The sequence below is a fragment of the Tiliqua scincoides genome, chromosome 5, assembly GCF_035046505.1.
Source record: "Tiliqua scincoides isolate rTilSci1 chromosome 5, rTilSci1.hap2, whole genome shotgun sequence".
Classification (NCBI taxonomy): domain Eukaryota; kingdom Metazoa; phylum Chordata; class Lepidosauria; order Squamata; family Scincidae; genus Tiliqua; species Tiliqua scincoides.
In genome coordinates, this window is record NC_089825.1 from 43965847 (window position 1) to 43984071 (window position 18225).

Here is an 18225-nt window from a genome sequence, read left to right on the forward strand (position 1 = left end):
TCAACCTTTTTTCATCTCACGACACCCTGACAAGGTGCTAAAATGGTGAAGGCACACCATCACTTTGCTTTTGTGACCATTGACAAGGCACACCATGCTGCTGGTAGGGGGCTCAAATGCCCCAATGGCCCTGCTAATAAATGACCCTCCCCAAAGTCCTGTGGCACACCTGTGGACCATTGGTGGCACAGTGGTTGGAAATGTCTGCTATGGTTGGCAACCTTCAGTCTCAAAAGACTATGGTATAAGCCTACAGCACCTGGTATTCCCAGGCGGTCTCCCGTCCAAGTACTAACCAGGCCTGACCCTGCTTAGCTTCCAAGATCAGACGAGATTGGGCATTTGCAGGGTAACAGTTGCTGCCTGACTGCTATAAAGGAACTCATTTAAGATTCACTTTGGAGTGGACATGCCCAGTGGCGGTCGGTTCTTCTTCTGGACCCAGGCCAGTTATGGGGGAACCCCTTCTCCTGTCCACTATGAGGCTGTAATCCTACCCATGTTGACCTGGGAGTCAACCCCTTGACTAGAATAGGACTTACTTCTGAGTAGACAAGCCTAGGGTTGCGCTGTGAGAGCCTGCCCTGGACCTGCCCTTTCCCTCCTCCCGTGGCGTTTCCAGCACGGACCAAATGAGGGGGGAGGCCACTTTTCGCACCTGGGTTGACCAGGAGGCGGGGAGGGCAGAGAGCGGCGAAGCAAATCAGGAGCTGGAAGAGCGCGTGGGGGGCGTGGCGGAGTGGCACGTGGACCGCCGGCGAGAACAGCAGCAGCCAGCAGCGGGGATGCTTGTGGTCGCTGCTGCTTGGATTCGAACGTTCCCCGGGCCGGCGGCGACAGCAGAGGTGCGCGCGCGCCAAGGTAAAGGACCCTGCTGGGGAGGCTTTCATGTGCGGTGCCCTCTTCAGCTTCCAGCTGCGGAGGATGCTCCCTGCCTGCTGCACGCCTGCTCCGCTCTGGCTCGCCTCGCAGCGCCCAGCACCAGAGGAGGAGTTTGCCCTGCACAGAAACGCACGGCCAGAGGCAAGGCGGCTCAGCAGCCGGGATGCAGCAGGCGGGCCGGCGGGTGGGCATCGCTTTCCCTGCAAGCCCGTCGCTGCGCCTCCGCCTCTTGGCTGCATCCTGATCTGTGCCCCCCCCCCCACGTTGTCTCTTGTGCAAGCCGGAGGGGAGGGGGCCACCTTGTAAGCGCTCCCAAAGTGGCTCAATGAGTTGATGTAGCCCAAGAGGGGAGGGGCTGGAGTTGCACTGGAAGGGGGTTGGAGGTGCACTTTTGTGCACGCCCCAAAGTGCAGGTGTGCAGACGGACTCCCTCGGTGCGCGGAAAGGTGCTGCAAGCCTGCGATCGCCTCATTGGCGAGTGGCTGATCGGAGCTGCCCCCCCCCCCGGCACGGAATCTTCTCTCTCTTTCCCCATCAGCGAAGTTTGCTCCCCTTTGGAGCTTCAGCCGCAGAAGAGGCGTTTACAGTGGAGACCCTCCAGTGAAATCTGAGGGTGGGTGATCCGCTTTAATGGGGGGGGGTGCTCTTGCATGCCCCGAAAGCGGCGGAGATGCTGCAGGATTGAGTCACTGGAGGGTGCAGCCACGTGCAAAAGTCTCCCAAGGGTCCTGGCGGGTCAGATGCAAATTTTGGCATCTTTGGTGGGGTTGCCAGATCCGAAGGGAGACAGAGCGCTTATACCTTTAACCGGTGTATAGCAGGGTCAGCTTTTTAAACCCTTCCATGTTGGGCTGCACCAGCCAAAATCCCCTATTCTGTTGGTACAGGCAGTCTGTCCCCCTTTGGATCTGGCAACCCTTTCTTTGGTCCAGGCACAGGTGGCTTCTCCCAGGCTGGCTGGTAGACAAGCAGGCAGAGGATTCTCATTTATGGATACCTTGGTGGTGCACTTTTGCGCACACCCAACAGTGCAGGTTTGCAAACGGCCTGGGTGCCTAATGGACAGTGAAGCAACCGGAATCCATCAACATGATGAAAGAGTTAACCTGAGAGAACAGGGTCACACATGCTCAGGGGAAAGAAAATGTGGTGATGGACATTTTTAGCTGTCATCAGCAAAACCAGGGTTTGGTGGTATGTGGGTGGATGAGCTCACTTTTGGCAGCCTGTATATGAACATTTTGATTCTTGCTGGAGGCCAGAGGGGACACAATGCATGTGAAAAGAGGGCAATGGGATGACATGCCTTGTGGATGAGGCACTGGGACTAAACCTGTGTCCCAGCACAGCAATTAATTTGATTATTTTCATAGAACAACCTGTGGGAAGTGCTAAGAGCAGATTTAGCAGCCTTAGCTCTTTGCTGGTGTTGGATAATCTCATGTGACAAATGCCTCCCTTGCCCCAATCCTGTGCTGCTTTGGAGCATGAGGACCGAAGTGAAAACATGGCCACTTAGATAAGAAGTAGCAAAAAAGGAAGTTTTAAATGAAGCTTTAAACAGGATTAAATGGCTTGTGTAACTGCTGAATGCTGCTAAAGTACTGTCAGGGCAATAAAATCGCTGGACAAAAACATAGTAAAAAGAATTGTAACAAGAAAATGAAGGCTTTACAAGGACTTCGGTAATGAACACATAACAATTGATGATATGATGCAGTAATTATTTTCGTATTTACGCCATTAACGATTGTAATTTAATGTTAATGCCTTGGTATTTTATTCCTTCTCATTTGCAGACAAAAGCACATCTGAGGCATCATCAGGGAGTAATTTGATAATCTAAAGTCATGAATAGAAAACACTAAACTATGCTCAGAAGTCTGACAACATAAAGCGGGGAACAAAATAACCTCATTTGCTGTTTATTATCTGTCTTTTATAATTCTGTTTACCATCGTTTGCATAAATGAATAGCTAAGTTGTATGCTAACCCCATTTCTGTGGATACAAGAATCCTTGATGCGCACAGATTTGTTCAAAGACTAATAGGCACTTTCTTGGAAAGTCAGGCAAAAAGCCCCCATTTTAGATTAGGCTGAACATTTTATGGAATGAAATTCAGCCAGAATGCAAATTTGATCTCCCCTGAAGCAGCTATGTGTCCAATTTTGATCAGCTTCCGATTGAAGTGAAATCAAGAATTTCACATCCTTCTGGCCTTTATCTACTTACACTGGAAAAGGAAAATTGAGTTTTATCACTAAAGCTTGAGCTTAACATAATTATCTGCCTTTTGAATATTGGGCTTGTTGTGCACTATTTTAGTTAACAGTTTGGGAGGGATGAGGAATACGAAAGACTTAAGGTTTTTAAACTACCAATTGTCGTTTGGTTAATTAAATTGAATGAAAATGGGCGCACATTATTTTCATGTGCTTGAAACAGAACAAAGAAGGGGGAAAAAATGGAATAGTTCATGGAAACCTTCTCATTCCTATATCCATGCAATGAAACTGTAACATCTTTAGTGCTATTGATTGTCATAGTGGTAAGTTTAAAACATAGGGAAGAAGTTTAAAACATTTTTTTTTTAACATTTCCCTGAACCTTGAAAATGTGACATCCCAAAGCTAGTTGGTGGAGCAGGATGAGGGTATGTTTTTGTATGCATGTATATGCTGGCATGCCGAGAGCCACAGAGATAAGTGGTACCTCCTACCTTTGTGACAGTTGACATGTTCTCCTGCCACAGATGGGAACTCTTCTACTACTTCCTTGTTGTGTCTTGAGGAAATTGGCTGCTTCTGGTTTCTAGTTTGTTGTGTTCTGTTTCCGGTTTTGTGGAGGCAGAGCGCGATCTCTCCACTCTCACTTTCCCTGACCTGGGGAGCCCTGCAGGCATGCACGCAGGGCTCCCCACAACCAGGGACGGCTGCTGCAGGGACTGGAGGGTGCACCCCAGTCCCTGCAGCCCCCTGAGCGACATGGTCCTGGGGATTGCGTCGCTACCCTGCCCCTGCTGCCTCCCCCCCGCCCCTGCAAAGACTTACTGTGGGTTTCAAACTCCCTGAGAGTTTGAAAACCACAGCCTTAATGTGAAAGCCAGGTTGGGATATATCAGGGACAAGTTGAAAGGTAATGGTGGAAGGAGTTAGGAAGTGTAGTCCTGAACATAATCTACTGAGAATGCAAACAGTGAGGCAATGACATATCCACTGAGTTTTTCCACTTACTTTGCACTCTTTAGTAAGGATGGACTTCTTGATCTGTGACTGGGAATTTTGTTGGCCACATTTCCATTTCTTGGGTGGGGGAATTGCATACTTGGGAAGACAGTCCTTAGCAGTGCAATGTGTGTAGAGCCTCTTAGAGATGAGTCGACCACTCAAGCTGAACAACAAAACAGAAAGCAGATGCCATAGTATAATGTCCTTCTGCAAGGTGCCGATCTGCAGATCTTTTCTAGTTGGTGAATGGGGACTGATTCCAGCATGTTGTAGTGGATTTGCCATTTCCCATGCAGAAATTGCATGTATGTCTTTGACTTCTTTTGGAGACTCAAAGTTTGAATTCAGAGTTAAATGTTGAGGTTTGTTCCTCTCCTGTAGATCAGTGTTGATTAGTGCAAAAGATTGCTTTAGGCTAGCTTATATGAGTGACTGTACATAAGTCATCTGTCTTGACAAGAAACTCAGACCTTTGTTGGTTTCCTATCTGACCTGATAAGAAAGTGCCACATGCCACATGAATATACCTTGCTGCATTATACTGAGTTGGCCCATTGGTCCATCAAATTCATTGTCAGCTCTGACTGGCACTGGCTGTCAGAGTTTCAAACAAGGGGTGTTTCCCAGCCCTGCCTACAGATGACAGGGATTGAACCTGGGACTTTGTATATGCAAAGCAAGCTATAGCTCCACCCACAAATGGCCTCAGATCTGTGGAAGATCTGATCAATAATAATAATAATAATAATAATAATAATTAATAATAACAACTTTATTTATACCCCACCCTTCTCCCCAAAGGGACCCAAGGCGGCTTACAATAGGTTAAAAGCAGATTAAAACATAATTTAACAAACAGATAAAAACATATTAACACATTGACAGATATCATAAAAAACAGTAGTCAGATAAAAAATCAGGTAAAAAGAGCATAGAGCAGCAGATCATAAAGGAATCAGGCCTGAAAAAACATACTAAAAGATGTAGAAAAGATGTTAAACCATGAACTCAGAAGGCTTGTTTAAATAGAAGGGTCTTCAGGCCTCGCCGAAAAGTCTTAAGAGAGGAAGCCATTCTCAAGTCAAGGGGAAGGGAATTCCATAACGTTGGTGCCACTACTGAGAAGGCCCTATTACTTGCCACTGCCCCACGTACCTCCTTTGGCGGCGGCACTTGTAAAAAGGCCTTCTCTGATGACCTAAGAGGACGAGCCGGATTGTACGGAAGTAGGCGATCTCTAAGATACCCTGGCCCAGAGCAGTATAGGGCTCCAGGAAGAAGCATTCTATGATCATCTCAGATCACCTCAGATCACGAGGAAGAAGCATTCTATGAATATTTCTGGCTTAGAACATGTGGGATTGTATCCCAGCTTCAGTTCCTGGTTTGTTTGCGAATGTTGCTTTGAATGAGCCTGGATTGCCCAGTTTGGACCTAATGAAAGATCCTAGCACAGGGATGTCAAACCCGTTTCATTCAAAGAGCTGAAGTTAGCATTCATGGTGCCTGCTGAGGGCCAGAAGCGACATCATTAATCAAAAGATGACATCATTAAGCAGACAATGACCAGAAATAAGCACTGTGTTCACATAGAAACTCATTAGCTGCAAATGACAGAAGCAAATGTACAAACCATATTTTCAAGATATGAGAGGTAAATCTCTCAGATATGAGAGAGCCTAGTTATCACACTGGGAGAACCCAATTATGATGGGGGCCAGATAAATTGCTTCTGGGGGCCTTACTTTTGACACCCCTGTCCTAGCTTATTCTAAACCAGGATCAGAGGTAGAGTCAGATTTCCTTGTATGTGAAACAAAGTGGAAAATGCAGACACTCAAGGTTAGGAGAAGTTGCCAAAACCAGGATTGGCTCCATGTCACTTCAAGCTATTGTGTTTACATCAAATAAAGTATCACATCATTAACATTATGTCAACCGTGAGGGCAAGTCAATCTGATTGCTTTATCCGTACTCAGAATGGTTGAGAAGAAGGAAAGCATCTCCCTTTCCGGAGCAACCGGTGCTACATTTCCCATAGTGCACACACTTTTGTTCAGACTCTGTTACTTTCCCTAACAGTCCCATGAAGTAACACAGAATTTGAATTCCCTTATCATGTTCCAAAACCATCAGACTAGAGCAGGGTGTCAAACATAAGTCCCGAGGGCTGGATGTGGCCTGCAGAAGATTTTTATCTGGCCCTCGGGCTCTCAGCTGCTGAGCAATGCTGAGGTCTCACTGCTGAAAGGGTGGCCTGCATGATAATTGGGCTCCCCCATATCTTGAAATATGATCATGATTTGTGTATTTTCTCTTCTGTCAATTGCAGCTGATGCGTTTCTACACAAGAACAGTGTGCTTATTTCTGATTTTGACCTGCTTAATGACATAACTTCCTACGAGATGACATAATCACTTCTGACCCTCAGCAGGCATCATGAAGGATATTTGACCCTCTGGATGAAATGAGTTTGACACCCCTGGACTAGAGAATCAAGGGCATTTTGGTGTAAGACATTCATTGCAGTGTTCAGTGATAACATTGCTCTAATCGAGAAGGTAAAATCTGAAAGTAAATAAAACTCAAAAGTTTGTTAGGGGGCAATAAAGGAAGTGGAACCTTAATTTTGAGGTTCAGGGATATACTTGTAAAATGGAGGAGCCTGTTTTAGCATGACTTTAGTTTGTTCAGTTCTTTTTGTTGTTGGTTCAGTCTTTCCTGAGTTTATATAGGCTTACACCCTTGTAGCCCTTGCTCCTTGTATGGCATTTTGAAAAGTTGCTCAGGGTGTTATTTGCCTTTTCCACCTGACCTGTGGGAGGCTACCATTGAAGATATTTGGAAGCTCCTATGAGTGAATTCCTAGGCCTCATTCCTTGACATGGGGTAGCTTTACCATAAATGCAAATTACAACTTAAGTAACAAGACAGCATGGAATGTTGATGTTTCTGTAAATGTTCTGGTTCAGATTTTAAGAACCTCTTTGGGCAAATGATTACCAGAAATCTGTTGTAAACTCATATGGTACAACTGGAGTATACATTGCTGTAACATTAGAGACCATTAGGGTATTAATTCGTTATAAAAAGCAGATGTAAACAAGAATAATTGTTTTTCATGATTTCCAGAAAAAGATCAAAGGAAGCCGAGAGGAAGCTACAGATCATATATATTTCACTCTTAATGGGGTTAAATGTAGGAAGTCACGTTGCTACCCAGGGAGACCACATCTATTTTCTTTTTAGTATAGATGTTCGTTTTCTGGATTACATGCAACATTCATACTACAGCTCAGAGATATGTGTGTTTAGAGGATCGTTGGATGTTACTCCTTGACTATCTCTAAGGTCCCTGCTGTGATTCTGAAAGGAATCTGGAAGTCATTGATTTAATCACTCTTTTCAAATTCATCCAGCTTTACTGAGGAAAAAAGCCCCTAATCTGTCTTGTCTTTAAAGTTTTATTTTTACCTTGATCAGCTGTTCAACCAACTTGGAGACATTTATGCCCTTAAAAGCAGTAATACAGGTGTGAACTGTAGGTAGGTTAAGACAAGGTAATGGTTCTTTAACTGGAAATCTCGAGATTCCATGCAAGGGGACTGACGGGGGGGGGCAGTACTCAGCTTTGTGGATTGTAAGTAAAATACAGGTGTATGCTGCTTAACAGCAGTTCACTTAACAACAGGACCACATAAATGACACAATTTGGTCAAAGCACAATAAAGATAATGAGGCAATCACAAACCCCATAGCCTGCAGCAGAGTGTCTGTTTACACAACAGGGAGGCTCTTAATGCAAAGAAGAGGCAATCTATCTCCAGTAGCCTGTGCAGCCAGCTAGTGTCTGGCATGGAGTGTCTGTTTACACAACAAAGGCAATAGATTGGAGTGAATGTTCACTTAATGACCTAATTGCATAACAACGGGGATAAGAGAACGTATCCCCTTTGTTAAGTGGCGCATACCTGTGGTACTGATTTGGAAACATATCTAAATTGTTGCTAATTGCCTGATGATGAAATTAATGATCTTTTCTAGTTTTTCATTTAATTGTTTAGTTTACTAATTGCGTCAAACAGCCAGGGAAAAACCATTTCATAGAGAAATGCCTTTAGAACTAAATAAGGAACAGGGTAAATGGAAGCATAGGATGTATGTGGCTATTGTCCTGTTGGTGTGAAATGCTGGTTTTATATTCATGATTCACTAGCTCCAAGAAGCCAATATACTGTAAAAGTAAGAGGATTTTCTAAATCTAAAATTTGAAAAGCTGTAAATAAGCATTCATAAGATATAAATTGAAAACAGGCAAGGTGATTTAGAGTGCCTTTGTGATTGTGGAGTTTTACTGCCAAACTACAAGGTCACAGAAGTAGATGCGAACAAGAAATTTAGAGAATTCTTACAGTTGCTGTCACTAGGGTACTGTTGCTGATCTTCCAACTTGTGAAATTAATCTCATGCGTAATCTCTTTCTATAAGTGAGACTGAGTTTATGACAAGAGTGGTATGTACCATTCTTTAATAGAATGAATCATAGTGTGAATAAGTTTCTGGCCTTTGTATCAATTTGTACCAAATGTGTTACAGTCATCTGCACAGCAAGAAAGAGTTTTTCCACTGCTGCTATCTTAGACCCTGTTAGAAGAATTCTTTGTAGGAATTTGGCTCATTAGCATGGTTCATTTGAAACAAATTGTTTTTACTTGAAGTTAAGATTCCTTGGGAAGGGTAGAGGGGACATGGAGCAAGTACGGCTACGTGGGAATCTCTGTTCTAATGAAGACCAGGAGATAATGGTTCACGTAGAACAGGAGCATATTTAGGAGGTGTGTAATGGGGGGATGACATGGGGGTACAATAGGAGGGCTCAACAGTCCAATAGGGGCCACAGGGTCAGGAAGATAGGGGGATGGGGCTAGTAAAAGCTCTATGAGGTGACCTCCAGCGCAGCCATGGCTTGGAGACTGGTCTGGGCTGGTGTGGAGAATGAGTTGAGACTTGTGGGAGATACAAAACAAAAGGTTTTTTTTTTTAGATAATCTTTCTTTTGAAGATAACAATTGTAACAACTGTCCCACACTGGAATAGTCTGTCTGGTGTCATAGTGGGGTCTCCATTACTCGAAGTTTTCAAACAGAGGGTTGGATGATGTATCGTTGCCTGCCCTGAGCAAAGAATTGGTCCCTCCCAGCTCTAGCATACTGTGATTCTGTTATAGTAGAACACTGAATTCTGTATTTTTCATTTCAGATATGAAATATGCATGGTTCTGTTTGCAATACCTTTTAGTACTAGTATCCTTTTTCATGACTTTTGCCAAACATTTCTTGAAGTCTCTTCTGCTACCAACTGTTATATTCCTACAGGCTGATTGGATGACATGCCCAAGCATGCCCCCAAACTTCACCATTTGGGAAGTGCATGAGCAGTTCTCCCTTTTGGCATGCGTTCTTTTAAATATGTGAGGGTTTGTTCAAACCTCCTGTTAGAACAGAACCTAAAGTTCTGTGTCACACACAGAAAGATGAGAAACAGTACCAGTATTTTTTTCCCTTCTGTAAGTTTAAAGAATGTGAATTCTGTAAGTTCTTACAAAATGCACACAATAGCAGCCCTGAAATGTTCACGCTATTGTATAATAAAGGAGGAGAACAAGTTACAGTGTTAGCTCATTGCGTTTGCCTACATCAAACATCCTTTTGCCATTAATGCTTATGAAATTGAAAGTTACCTCCAGATGCTTCCTTTTTGATTGCTGCTCTTGATAATGTTAACTCGCCATAGAATATTTTACCTGCTGATTTTCTCTATAATGGTCCTTTCTTAATTTCCTACTCTTCCTCTTTTAGGTTACAGGAATGTCAAGTGATACCTTCCCAGCTGATTTGCTTCTGTTTTTAAGATGCAATGGTGCAATGAGAGGTAAGTTAAGTACAGCGATACTTCCAAAAGTGTCAGGGATACGTTCTCCTAAAGTCAAGATATATATCAGTCTAGCAGGCAGGAATGGGAGCTGATTTGCCCACATTTCAATGATCTTATTGGCTAGAATGATTGTGGGTCATTCTGGGACAAAAAGTGCTGTAACTGATCAGCGCTAAAGGAACTTATTATGAGAAGTACGACTATTAATTCTAACATGTTTCAAAAGAAGTATAGTTAGGGATTTGATGTACATGTAACACTTACAGTTCCTTAACCATGTTAAGTTATCCAGAGCTGGAAACAGCAGTTGTGTGCCTACCATAGATTTCCCTGGGGCAAATGCCCCAGGTGCCAAATACTAGGACCCCATAGAACCTTCTCTGAGGCTCCCGACGAGGGCGGAAACTGTGCTTCCGGTTTGGTGGAATCACAGTTTATAGTACCAGGGAACCTCACAGAGGTTTCTCTGGCGTGGGTTGTGGTCACATGAAGCTCTGTGAGCCTCTGGTGAGGAGCGGGGGGGCAGATATCTGTGCGGAGGGTGGTGGCGATAGCCTGCGGGGGGGGGGGGGGTGCCATTGCAGAGCTTTGCCCCGGGCGCAGGGCTGCAGAGGTCCGAGGCTGGGAAACAGTATTGCACATGATCTTCTCCTTTTTACCTTTCCAGAGCTTGAATTCACCCCATTCTCTGCTGCTATATTGGCAATTATATTAAACATGGTTAAGGTTTCCATGATTCCATTTTATAAATAATTTGAAAGCATGACTTGAGGCATACTATTTATGAGGGGACCTCATTAACCTTAACCATGTCTAGAGTTTTTGTTAATGTAATGTATGTTAATTTACCATAGATAGAGAAGGGACATGAAAAACTGTTGAGTGTCTAGTTATATGGTTTTGTCTTGATTGCTTAACTGTAGTTGAGCAAAAGCATTAAGTGTGCACTGTTTTATGTAAAGCTACTGAAGTGTTTTTCCATTATAGCTATCTTGCTCAGGAACTCAGCAAGATATTATTTTTGATAATATTTTCAGTAACAGAAAATCCTTTAGTTGTCGATTAACAGTAAAGGTATATTCTCTGAACATTTATGAAAAATTCTTGGTGACGCATGCAACTGTTGGTGTGGTGAAACCTTGCACTCTGTTGCCTAAGGGAACAGTGATTTGCTTGCCTGCTGAGCGATAAGTAGATTGGCTGTGATGCACTGAGCTTTTCTACATCTTGAACTGTGACAGTGTGCTCTAAAAATTAATTTATAAGTCTCAAATTTCCTTAGGAATCATGCTCTTTAAGCAGTTCTTCCCTGTGATCCTAAACGCATGGGAGTTTGTTGTGAAGGTGAATAGTCACTGAAAGTCACTCTGATGTATGCAGAAGCAGAATGTTTTAACTTTTCTGATTCTTTGGTTGAGCCTTTGTCGAAATTAAACCCTGGTTTTGTCTGCATGCACACTTGAATCAGGGCTGGCCCAAGACCCTGCATCAAATGCTGCTTCACCAGCCTCCTCTACCAATCCTACTCCTGCTTCCTGGATTCAAAAAGGTAAAAGGGAAATAAAGAAGATAGGAGAGTGTTGGGCTAGAAGACCATTTCTGTGCGTACCGTACCGCTCTGTCCTCTTCACTCTTCCTCTTTTTCTCTGTTAACCAGAGAGCAAAAGGAAGAGGAACTGCTGAGGTGAGCAGGTGAGTGGAGGAAGAATCGCCCTCCCCACCAATTAATTATCTGAGGTGACCACCTTAAGGGCACTGACTTGAACACAAGATTTCTGGAGTTTGAAGGCCTGTGTAATTTGTATTTGAGTGGCTGCCATTCCTAGGTCTATCTTACACTGTTCTTGTGCCAATGTGGATGATAGTTACCCATCCAGTTGTCCCATGTACACAAAAGACCATGTTTATCACCCATCTGATAAAAGGTGTGCGTGCTCAAGAATTATGCACATACTGGATCTTTCCCTCATGTCCAAGGGAATTCAGGGCGTGTTTTTTAAATTTACATGAAGGAGGGCAGTTCATCTGTCCTACCTAAATGTTCTGATAAATTTATGCTATTGCAAAAAAAAAAATGCACTGAATTCCCCCAAACAGGAAGAAGCTGGGATGTGTCTGCCCTATGTGAACATGCACATCTATGGGGTTAATTGAACAGGTAGATATAATCTGTGACAGTCCCTTATTGTGTGTGTGTGTGTGTGTGGTCTACATATATTCATTACCATGCAAAACCTTTCTTCTCAGTTTGTTTTCCCCAGTGCATTAAGAAAAAACTACTAGCCTTTTTGTTCAAAGTTGCATGAAAAGATTTGTATTTCACCTCATGAGTCAGAGCAGAGATTCCTTCTTTGTCTCTTCTCTTCACAGATAGTATTGCTAATGGTGAATTCATACCTTAACATAATTCACATGATGGCTGCACCTTTCTTTTGGTAACTTGAATGTGTTAGCCTGCAATCCTAGCCACACTTTCCTGGGAGTAAGACCCATTGACTTAAACTGAATTTTGTTGAACCCTCCTTCTTGTTACTATTGTTTGGTGCTTTCAGCACCCCTAAGCACTCGCCACTGGATCTATGAAGCTCAGGTCCAAGTTGACCTGTAGCCAACACTGGGGCTTACCTCAAGGAGACCTCTAGCAGCCAAAACTCCCCTGTGGGATACAGCGGAAGTCATGCCAGCACCACTGCATTTCTACTTGTTGATTTAGTTAGTATTGGGCTGTTAATGCTAGAAATTGGTTCTTCTTTCTTAGAAGATCATTGCCAAGGGTGATGTCTGCAGAGGCGGTCCTAGACTTTCCCACACCTGGGGGCACCTCTGTTTTTGCCACCCCCCGCCCCTGACCCTGAAGTAATTGCAGTGACGTCATCATCACCACAATTACTTCCATGTGGCTGCGTCCTCCATTCCCCCTTTAAAGAGAAGGCAGCCCTGGCCCCACGGATTCTTCCATGGTGCTTATAAGTGGTGCAGATAGCTCCATCGAAGCTTTTTGGGGCTGCTGGAACTGGTATTCAGGACAGGCGAGTGCTGCTTCCAGGAGGCGGGTGGCACACCTGGGCACTGCTTCCAGCAGCCCCAAAGAGCTCCAATGCTTGCAAGTGGCGTGGAAGGCTCTGGGGGGCCTGAGAAGCAGCATGCGTCTCCTCCAAAATTGAAGGAGGTGCGCACTACTTCCTTGCTGCTCTGAAGGGCGCTTCTCACCTCTCCTTTCTTTAAAGGAGGGGCAGCCCTCAGACACAGCTGGGAACGAGGCCGAGAGTGGCTGCAGGAACACAGCCACTCTTGGTGTGTCTCCCTGCTAATCTGAGCACTGCTCTCCTCTTCTCCCCTTGAAAGGGAGGAGGCAGCCCTCAGAGAAGCACTCTTCCTGGCATGCTGTCGCCAGACAGCCCCTCCCCTCCTTTATAGGAGGAGAGGAAAGGAGCGCCCTAGAGAGGCAGCATGTTGGGAGTTGCGTGTGACTACTGGCGTGCTGACTCTCAAGGCTGCCCTCTCCTCTTCTCCGGAGGAGTGGGGAGGACAGCTTATAGAGGCAGTGTGCTGGGAGTTGTGACTCCCGGGGCACTGACACTCTAGGATGCCCTTTCCTCTTCTCCTATAATGGAGGAGGGGAGGGGGCGGCCCAGTCTGGCTCTGAGTTGTTGCTGGAGAGCCATGATCTGAACCTGCTGCCTCTCCAGCCACAATCTGGACCCATCGCCTCCTCCATTGGAAGGAGGGTTTTTTTTTAAATCAAAAGAAGCCAGCAGAGTTGCTGGCTTTTTGCTTTAAAAAAAGAAGAGACAAACAGGTAGTGAAGGGGGGAGAGGCTGGCGGAGGAGGCACCCAGTGCCTGGGGCATTTGCCCCGGTTGTCCCCCTCTAGGTCCACCAGTGGATGCCTGTCTTTCAGTTAGAAATAAACAGTGGATGATTAAGAAAAAGGTTTGTAGTCCCTTAATCAAAAGGAGGGGCGTCTTTCTGTTTTCTTTGCTGAACTAAATTGGAAAGTTCACATAATTCGTGTACTTTGGATTAAACTGGGAAGTTATCTTAATGACAGTGGTTTTATAGTTTTTGTTTGTTATTTTTGATGATGAATTTTCTTTGATGCAGACCTTTCTTATGTCTCCTGACACCTGGAATTTCTACCTTTCAGTTTGGTCAATAGTGTGTATTATATTAATTTCTTTCTCAAGTGTGTTCTCTTATTCTGATATGTATATTTAAATGCAAAACACCTTGTCTTTGCATTTTGAAGTGGAGAAGGATGCAAATGTATAAAACCTGGAAGCACAAGGAGTTGCTGCTTTTATTTTTTAGTTCCCCAAATTTCCTTAAGTTTTAGTTAAGGAAGGTGACCGAGAAGCGAGTTTCGATTGTGTAGCTTCTGTAATTATAAATATGCTGGCTTCAGTGGGAGAGACATCAAACAATAGTCTTGATGATGGTTCAGTTAATACCCTTTCAGAAAGTTCAATAATTCATCTTCGAAGTGTCAGCAGCTGGCTCTTGTTAATGGTAAGGCTTTCATTTCTGTTAAATCAATTGTGAATAATAGAAGGTTTCAGAGAAAAAATGAAGTAAACATTGATTTCCAAATTGGGTGTCTGATCTGGGGCATTAATAAAACACAGTGCAAGCAGACAAAAAGTACCTAATATACTCTGATCACCTAAGTAGTAATTGGAGAAAAATCAATTATTTTTGTGCATGGTGCGAGGTCTTCCAACGTTTCACCTGCTTCCATTTGTCACTGTGTCCATAATGTCAATTTTATAATTGTTCTGATTTTTTAAAATTTTTGCTTTATAGCTTGCATCATAGTAAGCAATTTATCACCCAGTTTTGTGAGAAATCCTGTTCATTCTTCCATGTAATCTTACTGGCAATACTGTATGTTTTGCTTATTTCTGGTAGGGGTCTCCATAATGACTTCTCTGGTATAAACATATATCCAAACATATATCCATGAAGTTTTGGTTGCCAAAAAAAAAAAAGTTTTTTTTTTATTTGAATGTGGTGATTTTTGTTTTTTCTTTTTCATCCCAGGCTTTAGACAGTTCTTAAATTGCCTTGAGTATCTGTAATATTGATATTGATGTGATAGATAGAAACAGATGTGTAATCTTTCATGTGCAGATGTGGATGGTTAGAAACAAGGGGCTTCTGTAAGCTCGGATAGGCTCTCTGCCTCTATTCAGGCCCCTGTGCATTTGCAGAAAAATTGATGCTGGCACCAGGTTGCTGGGGATCCTATCCTTCGTGTAGCTGTGGCCACCAGTAATTCAGAGGTTGGCCAGGTATACCCTTTGTAGAGTGTAGGACTTAATCAGTGTCTGACCTGGCCGACATCATCCCTGAGAAAAATAAAGGAAATTTGGAATGTTTCTTCTAGTTCAGTGATTTTCAATCTTTTTCACCTCATGGCACACTGACAAGGCACTAAAATGGTCAAGGCACACCACCAGGTTTTTTTTTTACAATTGACAAGGCACACCATGCTGCCAGTGGGGGCTCACATCTCCAATTAGCCCTATTAATAAATGACCTTCCCCCAAATTCCTGTGGCACACCTATGGACCACTCACGGCACACCAGTGTGCCATGGCACAGTGCTTGACAATGGCTGTTCTAATTTGTTGAAATCTCATGGGGACTGAAAGTTGTGGGATGGAACTCCAAAAAAGTGTGCCAAATAAATGCTTTTACTGAGCATATCAAATCAGTCTCTCCTTGTCACTTAATTGAAGTATTGGGGAGGACGCCATTTCTTCACATCTGTTATTGATCCATTCTCAGTTATATGATAGACCTGTACCCACGGATCCCATATCCACAGTTTCACTTATCCACAGATTGGGTCTGCTGCCCCCTTACACCCCTTCTGGAGGGTCCTCTGAGCCCAGCCGAGGCAGCACGCATCCACCTTCTGTCTCTGCTGGGCTCAGAATGCCTTGTAGAGGCCAGAAATCGCAACTTCTGGTTTTCAGCGATAAAGCGGAAGTGATGTTTTTATGCCTTTAAAAGGCATTAGGAGGGCCAGGGAAGCCCCAGGGGCAGCATGCATTCTGTGTGTTCCACCTTTCCTCCTGCTTTCTTCCCATTGGCTAGAGATGGGAGCCAGTGGAAGAAGTGACTGGGACTGGGTAAAGTGGCAAATTGGAGGAGGGGAGGTATGTGAGAGACAATCACAGTACCGTGCTGGTAAAGTGCATTGAAAAATTGAGTATATTCAAACAGTGGTTAGTCAGTCAATTATGTGGATCTAAAGAGCCCACTGTATATAATAATACGTAATAATACAGGCATTTATATACTGCCTTTCTTGGTCGTCAGATTTCTCCTCAGACTTTAATTCAAGGCGGTTTACATAGGCAGGCTGTTCTAATCCCCGTAGGGATTTTTACAATTGAAAGGTTCTATCTTTCAAGAACCGCACAACATTTCAGATGGATCTTTTATGGTCTGTTATCACTTTCTGGCCTCCAGATTCCTCCCACGCAGGCTGACAAGCAGCTCCTTCATCTCTCCAAGAGCAGGTGGAATAACTCGGCTGGGCTTGTCAGCCGCTTCGAGGTCTTGCCATTCACGGTGCCGGTGGCCTCGAACTGGCGACCTTCGGATGTTATCTTCAGGCAAACGGAGGCTCAACCCTCTAGACCAGACCTCCTGCCCTTTGGTCCTGGAACTCAGAAAGCATTGCTGCTTCTGTGCATCCTTATGGTTTCTTGCACAGTCCTGTTGTTCATTGATAACCTGCTGTGGGGCAAGATAGAAACTCCATTTGCTTTAGTTGGAAGGGCAGTGACAGAAACCTGCTGAAAGTTGAGTGGATTGTGCAGAGAGATGTGGCAACAGAGTCTCTTGCTGAGGGAGAAGCATTAAATGCATGTTCATATGGACAGATTGTGAGCGGCTTCTGATATAAGCATAATTTGTACAGCCCTGACAGAATGTTGCTTTAGATCAGGGGTCCTCAAATTATGACCTGCAGGCTACATTGGCCCACTAACATATTTTGACCTGCCCGCTGAACTCAGTGGCATTATAATTACATGTGAACTCCCAGTTGTTGTTCCTCCCCACTTATCACCTTGTACCTTCTTCCTCTTACTGGATGAAGTAATTGCTAGACTGATTGCTGAGAGTCCAGCTGAGAGACAGAGCGAGTAAGCAGCCCCACAATTGTAAAGTTGCACCTTGAGGGTCTCTAGTAGTATGAAAAAACAGGACATAAGTGAGTGGTTCCCAACTTGGGGATCATAACCCCTGAGGTATTGCATTTGAAAAATCCTCCAACCTTAAGAGGGGTGGTGACTGGTGGAGACTCATAAGCAACAGCATCTGTCACTTCCGGGTTCTTGCTGCCACCCCTTCTACTGCCGCTGACTAACGGGGAAGTAAGAGAGGGGATTTTATGGGGCTTCTTACATCCCTATATTCCACATTGGGGAGAACCTGGAAGTGATGGACGCTGTTGCCTATGTGTCCTCCGTCAGGTTCCAACCCTGTCTTAAAGGGACAGGAGGTTGGGAACCACTGATATAAGTGTTTTTAATCAATAAATTTATTTTAATAATGTCAGTATCTTGGTTCATTGTTTAAAGTACTAGATTGTCTAATCTGCATTGCAGGAAATCTTCTGTTATGAAGATTCTGATATAAAACCTTGTAGCTGGTGAGAATTTGAATGAAAAAGGGCCATGATCAGATCCATAACATCTAACTAAGCAAATTAAATGCCTCTACTTATTAGTGCAAACAGGTATTTATAAATATATATTCTGCCCATAGAGGAAGTTGAATGTTAATACCCTAGTAGTTTGGGAACTGTGAAGGAGACTCTGAAGGGCAGAACTGTTTGTTATATATGCAATATTATATTATTGGGAATGTAGGTGATGGTTTAATAGCCCAGTTACTTTTAGACTGAAATACGAGTGAGGCTAAGGTTTCTGCTGAATTTTCGTTTTGGAGGAAGAATCATTTTCATAGAAAATATCAAAGAGTAATGCCATATGCTGAGCAAAAAGTGGAAAATTTTTTATTTATCAGTGTGTGCAGTTTTTGCAGAAGTATTCAAAGTATATTATAGACATCTGCTAGCGGCCTGTACTGACAGTAAATTTAAGAGTAAGGCAACATTTGTGGAGGATAATAAAAGATGGAAATAAAGTTTTATTTTCTG

General features: G+C 43.9%; 1 pseudogene; it reads right to left on the reverse strand.

The window, feature by feature from the left end:
* Positions 1-247: 247 nt before the first annotated feature.
* On the reverse strand, positions 248-364 carry LOC136654765 (5S ribosomal RNA; annotated as a pseudogene).
* Between the last annotated feature and the right edge of the window lie 17861 nt (positions 365-18225).